General features: G+C 37.4%; 1 long non-coding RNA gene across 4 annotated transcripts; it reads right to left on the bottom strand.

Moving 5' to 3' along the window:
- Positions 1-1,649: 1,649 nt before the first annotated feature.
- On the bottom strand, positions 1,650-6,696 carry LOC113464878 (uncharacterized). Of its 4 annotated transcripts, none has more exons than XR_003389734.1 (4): positions 5,971-6,696; positions 5,506-5,898; positions 3,750-5,401; positions 1,650-3,512 (listed from the first exon to the last, which is right to left on the bottom strand). It is a non-coding gene; the product is annotated as an uncharacterized LOC113464878 (long non-coding RNA). The 4 variants fall into 4 exon arrangements; XR_003389735.1 differs by having other exon boundaries at positions 3,750-5,092; positions 5,148-5,401; positions 5,506-6,696; XR_003389733.1 differs by having other exon boundaries at positions 3,750-4,895; positions 4,966-5,401; positions 5,506-6,696.
- Positions 6,697-6,702: the final 6 nt, after the last annotated feature.

Raw genomic sequence — 6,702 nt, forward strand, 5'->3', positions numbered from 1 at the left:
CGTATGTAGATCGCGTCCCCGTGTGAAAAGATGAAAGGCTCCTGACCGGCCGACGGCCGCAACTTCCTCGAGTAGCCCGCCTGACGCTAAGGCTCCAAGAGTTCATCGCGGTTTGTACGTCTCGGATGAATCACGGGACGACCCTTACTTCGACGAGTCCGTGACAGTAAGTAAAGATGCGCGTAAATAATAAAAATCGGGTGTCACGTCCAAGTCTCCATCAAGGGGATTTTTACAGTCCCGATCTTGCATCTCCGACGCCGCCGACACACCCAGGTGCCCTGAAAATGTGGGGGGGGGGGGGGGCATTCGGAACAGGAGGGATATGCTAATTTTTAGTTACCCCCGAGTCGACCTCCTGCGTGTCACCTGTTCCCGTCCTTTCTTTATATCAATAAATTGACCGACGTCGCGTCGACGGGGCCGAGGTCGAACTTCAACGAGTCCGCTCTAACGCGTAGGAGAGAGCGTCCAAGTCTACATCCGACTGTGACCTCGCGACGTTCAAGGTCGCCGACGGGGTTGGGGCCGAACTTCAACGAGTCCGTTCTCCCGCGTAGGAGAGAACGTCCAAGTCTACATCAGGCCGTGACCCCGCGACTCCCAAGGACGCCGCGACGCCGGCCCTCGTCTTCGCGACGTCGGCGGACAGTCGCGTAAAGCGAGAATCGTCCGCGGCAGACGTTCCCACGGTCGCTAAAGCGTCCTGATTATGCTTTGGGTATGCTGTTTTGTCGTTTTTTAAATAACTTTTAGGTCGTGTGAAACAACCTCGTCCCGTGGACACGTCTCCGCTACAGCGTTTCGGGGGTTTTTTCGGTGTGATTTATTCCGAGATACTTTTAGGTCGTGTGAAACAACCTCGTCCCGTGGACACGTCTCCGCTACAGCGTTTCAGGGGTTTTTACTGTATAATTTATTTTCAGTCTATCTTGTTTTTCGTTATCGGTTTTGTCGCGAGGACGTGTTTTCGTCTTTTGTAGTTTTTTGGTTATCTCTTTTTTTTTTTCATTTTCAGGCGGTTTATCGTGTTTCTATTTGTCCTTTTTATATGCATTACTCTCCTGTGTGTTTGAAATGTTGTAATTTCGTTCTTTCTAATTTTCTCTTTTATTGCCTAGATGTCGTTATTGACTTTTCTGCGATCTCCTATTTTTTTTTTCTTTTTCTGGCCGGCATGCCCCTGACGATCCGAGACCGTTTTTACACCTCATCTTTCTTTGTTATTTTGTCTTTTCGGATTTCTTTTTTGTTTTCGCGTTGGTTTTATTCTTAATGTTAGTTAGTTTTTCAGGTTATCCTGTGGATTCTGTTTTGATTCGTTGTTTTTTAATTTTTTCAAATCGTTTCGGTTGATTTTTGTAATTGTTGTTAATTTTTCGGAAGCTCTTTCATGGGGGAGGGATTGTTCTGTCTGTTTTATACGGTCTTTGTCTTTTTTTATTTCAGGCATTGTCGTTGTTGATTTTCTTTTATGTTTATATTTGTGTGGTCGAGGTTCTTGAAAACTGTTATGTTTATTGTTTTTCTGTTTTTCGTTTAACATTGTTTCATGCTGGTGGAGCTTGTAGATTTGTATCGGTAGGATTTTTGTTGTTGTACTCAGGGATATCGGTTTGGTCGGTTTTTCAATAATTATACAATTTTTATTCTCAGTATGGGTTTTTATAATTTCGTGATTTTACTTCGTTACATAGGAGTGTATTCTACATTTGTCTTTGTCGCTTTATAAATTTGTCTTTCCTTACATGTTCTAAAAAGATTTATTTTACAGTCGTTTCTTCTCGTTTTCGGTGTTTTTCGTTTTGTAATTTACATAGTTTCGTAGCTTTCTGAATATTTGTCTTTATTGTGTCAGTGCCTCGGCGGAGGACGTGTTCTTTATAGTTTATAGTCATCGTGTCGTTTACTTTTGTATCTCTATAAGTCGTTTACATTATTCATTATCGTGTGTTGGTTCGCTGGTTGTTACATTGTTTGTTTCTTGTTCTGGTTTAGCGGCTTTTTACATTTTCTTCCTACAACGTTTGTAGTGTGTCGATTATCAATGTACGTACAATTTCGTTACAGTCTTGGTTCTTATGAATTCGTGTCGTCGTTTATATATGCGCGTTTACAGGTTTTTACCGGTATACTTTGCCGGTTTTTACACGTTGAATGTCTACTTTTTGCGTTCCGACTTTTTTACAATTTGGTCGTTTTCCGTTTCTTAGTCTATTGTCTTACATTCGTTTTGTTTATCGCTACATTTTTAACGTTTCGTTGTTCGATCCTCCCGCTTGAGGTCATATTCTACATTGTAGTTTTACGTTTGTGTCGCTTGTTTCCGTATTTTTTATTAGAGGTAATAATTCGAGTTTGTCGATTTCGTTGTTGATCGACGTTACGTCGACGGGCCCGTTATTCGTGATACGCTTCGTGGTGTTGGCCTTTTTGCGTGTTATCTCTTTTGTTATGGAGGTATTCGATTTTTGTTTCTGGTTAATTTGTTCGTATTCGTGTTGATGTTTCGCTAACTTGTATTATCTTATAGAGAAAAAGTTTTATTGTCTATTTGGATGCGATATTCTGTTTCGTTTCATGCTACGCGTATTTTTGCAATGTTTCTTGTACTGTTCTTTTTTTTATAAGTCTAATTGTTTGCGTTTGTCTATAGTAACCTCGTTGGTTGTGCGTTCGATTGGATTGTTCTAGGCCAGTCGTTGTGGCTTTATCGCGTTTACATGTTCGGTAGTGTTTCGTGTCGGATTCTGGTCTTTTGACCTTTGTTCGTTTATGTGTCGTTATGTACGTTTAATCGTGCGATAGTTGTTGTCTATGCGTTTCGTGTGACATTAACGTGTGTCTGTTTTTCTTTCTTAAATGTTATAGTTCGTTTATAGTGTTGTTTCGGTGTGATTTTGTCGGGTTTGTTGTTCGTTTTGAGTTAATCGTCGTTTTCGGTTTGAATTTTCTACAAATATGTCGTAGTTATTTCGATTGTCGTTCTTATAATTTTTGTTCCTGCGATTGCGCTTGGCTGTATCGTTTCTGTTATAATTGTGTCGATTGTTTGATTCTGTTTCTTTGAACGGTTTCGTCCTGTTCGTTATCATGTCTAAACCGGTAGGTTTTTAATTATTATTATTAGTTAGTTTTTTAATTGGCGAGTGGTGGGTCGGCGTCGCCTGTTTTCTCCCCTTTGTTTGCTGGCTTGTTTGTCGATTTTCAACTACTAATTGCTTTTGAAGCATCGCTAGTGTTTATGACCGCTTATAACCGAAACGATACTGGCCACTTTTTATTATTGTCCTATTCTAGATTCTTTTAACCTCTACGTTTTGTCTTTGTATTCTAATGTTTAAAGGTTTCCGTCTGTTTTCAGGTTGTGTTCCCCTCGGTTCGAGTCTTATTCTTCGTGACTGGTGTGCGTCCTGTGTTATCGACGTTTCCTTTTCCCGTGGGTCGGTTCATTTTCAATGGTATCGCTGCTGGTAATGTTTTCGCTTCGGTAGGTATGTTCTCTGCTGTGTCTGTATTCCGTTCATGAAAAATAAACAACCATAATAGTATCGAGTTAACGTTTTTGTCTAATCTTTATTTTTTGATTTTTCTTTTTCAGGTTCGACTGGTCGTTTGCCTGCTTTTTGCTCGCGTCCTGACCAGGAGGTCAGGATTATTTTTTATTCATATTCGATCTTAATGCTTTATATTTTGTAACATTGCTTTGAACATTAAAAATAAAGAGTTAGTTGAAAAAACTTTTTTACCGTTTTATTTCCTAGGGTTGACCTTTCTCGTTTCGTTTTCCTTTCGTGTGGTTTCCTCGTGTTTTCCTGGCTTACTGCGGTTCCGTTTCTTTCCATTTATTTCTTATTGTTTGTTCCTCGTTTGATGTTTTGTTTGTCATATTTTTATATTCTGTGTGGATTCGTGGTATCTCGGTCCCTCAGGTTGCCGTGGTCATGCATGTGAATAAAACATCGTGTATGTATTGACGGTAATATCTTATATATTTTTTAAAAAGTGTTATACGTTTGGTTATCCATCATAGGTGCCTGAATGTCGAGGCGATTTTTTGTAATCATGTGACGTATAGTTGTGTTTGTCTTTGATAGTTTTTGTTATTCTTATTTTGTTCGGGTGGGTTTGTTCGTTATTCCTGTATCTTTGTCGGTTGAGGATAAACAACGTTCCTTTTCTTATTTATAGAGTTTTCCGGTTTAACAAGTGTATGTAGGTTTGTTCGATTTTATTTTTTTGTTTTTGTCGTTGTCAATTCGTTGTATGATTATTGTGTTGTTTTCTGTTTCGCGTTTTTCGGTCGGTTTTTTCGATCGTTAGTTCGTTGTGAGATACGTTGCTTATCCTTAATCGTGACACAGGAATTTTTCCGGTATTTTTATGTCATTTGCAATTTTTACATGATTTCGTTAGTTCCTTGTATTGTCAAAAGTTCTTTTAGCGTTGTTTCATACTGGTGATTGAGAGGAGAGATTTTTCTTACAGTTTTAATCTTTTAACTGACCATGAATGGTAAGAAGATGAAAAGGAAAATTTTTCATTGATATCTATTATCAGTAAAAGTTCGGTTTTTTTTTTTTTTTAGAGTGACAGTTCTGTCGAGTTTGTATTGTTGGAAAAATAGCGTATGATCGTGTTCGGTTGTAATTTCATTGATAGTGTTTCTGCATGTAAAAGAAATGTATACTCTTACTCTGTGTCGTTGTGGCGTGGCGTTCCGATCTTTCGTCCTTTTCTGTTCCGTGTTTCGTTTCTCCTTGTCTGATTCATGTTCTCTGCGGTCGGTATGCGTCCGTCGCTTTTTTAGACGTTTGGTTTTCCGTGTGTTTTCTTTGCTCCTGCAGTTTTTCCGTCTGTATTTTCCACTTTCGTGCGTTCGTTTTATGTTTCATCTGTGTCTCGAATTGTAAAGAGAAATTATATTAGTAACATGTCTTTTATTTCTTTATTTGTAAATTTTACCCGGATGTTTCTTTTATCTTTCGTTGTTATCCCGGGTCGAGGGTTCGGGGTTATTCCTTCGTTATCGACTTTAGCTATGCTGTTGTTCTTTGTATTTCCTATGCTTTCTAGATTGATGCTTAAAAATCTTAATAGATAGGTGAGCTTCTATTTATCTTTAATTATTTACTGTATTAACTGACCTTTTGTGTTTCATTTTCCTTTGCTTCGGTTTGTTCTTTCGTTTTTCTGTAGATATTTCTGCTAGTCTGGTTTTTCATCGTTTGTACATTGGCGGTTTCTACTTGTTGAACCGTTAGTCTTGTTGTCAGTGGTTGTGATCACCGTGTTGTCGGTATTGTCGGTTTCTTATAGTCGTACATTGTAGGAGAAGGACGATAATTTCTGTTCTTTTTGTCTTTATTCTTTCCTAGTTTGCCGATTGATCTGTTTTCCTCTTTTTTGTGTGAAGCAAAAATAAGAGAGAGGGTGAGTAATTTCGATTGTAAATTCTAATGTTATATCTGTCTTTTGATATGAATGTTTTGTGTGTGTACGTACGTGATTCAGTCTGATTTCAGTGTTTTCTATATATCGTCATTCCTCAATTCTTGTGTGAAAAAGTTTTTTATTACTCTGTCTCGTCTCAATTGTTTGTCTGTTCTTTGTGATAGTAGTGGCGTGTTCTTGTGTCTTATATTTCATTTCAGTGTGTGAGTGGTGATTTCACCTTTCCTGTTTCTACTGAATATTTCTTAATAAATGGATGTGTTTTTATGTCTTTATATTGTCGTGAGGCAGGCGAGTTCCTGCGTAGCCTCTATTAATAAATGGATGGGTGGTTTGTTGAATAAATCTCTTGTTTCGTCTTGTAGTTTATAATTTTGTTGTTTGGTAGTATTCCATTTTCGCTCGTTCTGTATTTACATCGGTTTCGTGTTGTTGTTATTTAATCTTTTATATATATATATATATACATTTATGGACTAGTTATTTAATTAATCTAATGTTCGTGAATATGTTTACCGTGTTTCTGTCAATATCTCGTGGTAATTTCTGCCTTTATGCGGCCGTTTATTCGTTATGTTTCTAAAAGAAAAGGTTAGATTGTAATTTAAATTCTTACGTTTTTCTATATATATTCTATAAAAGGTGAAAAGAGAGTTTTTTCCTTATTTCTAGACTTATGTTTACTCGTTGATTAATATCTGGTCTTAATTTCTAGTTTGATCTTTGTATAAATCAAATGAAAGTTTTTATATGTATATATATATTTGTCTCTCTTTTTGCTGTGATCTCCTTTCCTATCGTTTGTTAATGCTTCGTGTTGTTCCGGTTGTCTGGTCTGTAATTTTCCGTGTTGTTGTTACGTTTTTATTCGTATAATTGTTATTATTTCTCCGTTTTATTTTGTAGGTTATGTTCGTTTTCCTATCGTTTCATTTGTTCTTTTCATCGTTTTGTTTTCCTATGTCGTATTGATAGAGATGGTGATGTAATTGTTTGTTTTCCTTTTTGTTATTGTTATCGTTTTCTTTTAGTTAATGTTAATAGTCACAGGAGAGAAGTTATTTGTGCTTGCCGTGACCTCGGCGTTGCAGATTTTGTTTCTAATTTCGTTTCTTGTTCCGCATTGTTTTACAATATTTTAAAATGTTTTAATGATCTTTTTGGTTATTTTGCGTTTTTTAGGTTAGGTTTTTCCTTCCTCGTCTGGCTCTTTTTCCATGGCCGGTGCTTGTTCGACGTTCTATGGAT

This window comes from Ceratina calcarata, unplaced genomic scaffold (genome assembly GCF_001652005.2).
Source record: "Ceratina calcarata isolate Rehan_Ccalc_2016 unplaced genomic scaffold, ASM165200v1 scaffold573.2, whole genome shotgun sequence".
Classification (NCBI taxonomy): domain Eukaryota; kingdom Metazoa; phylum Arthropoda; class Insecta; order Hymenoptera; family Apidae; genus Ceratina; species Ceratina calcarata.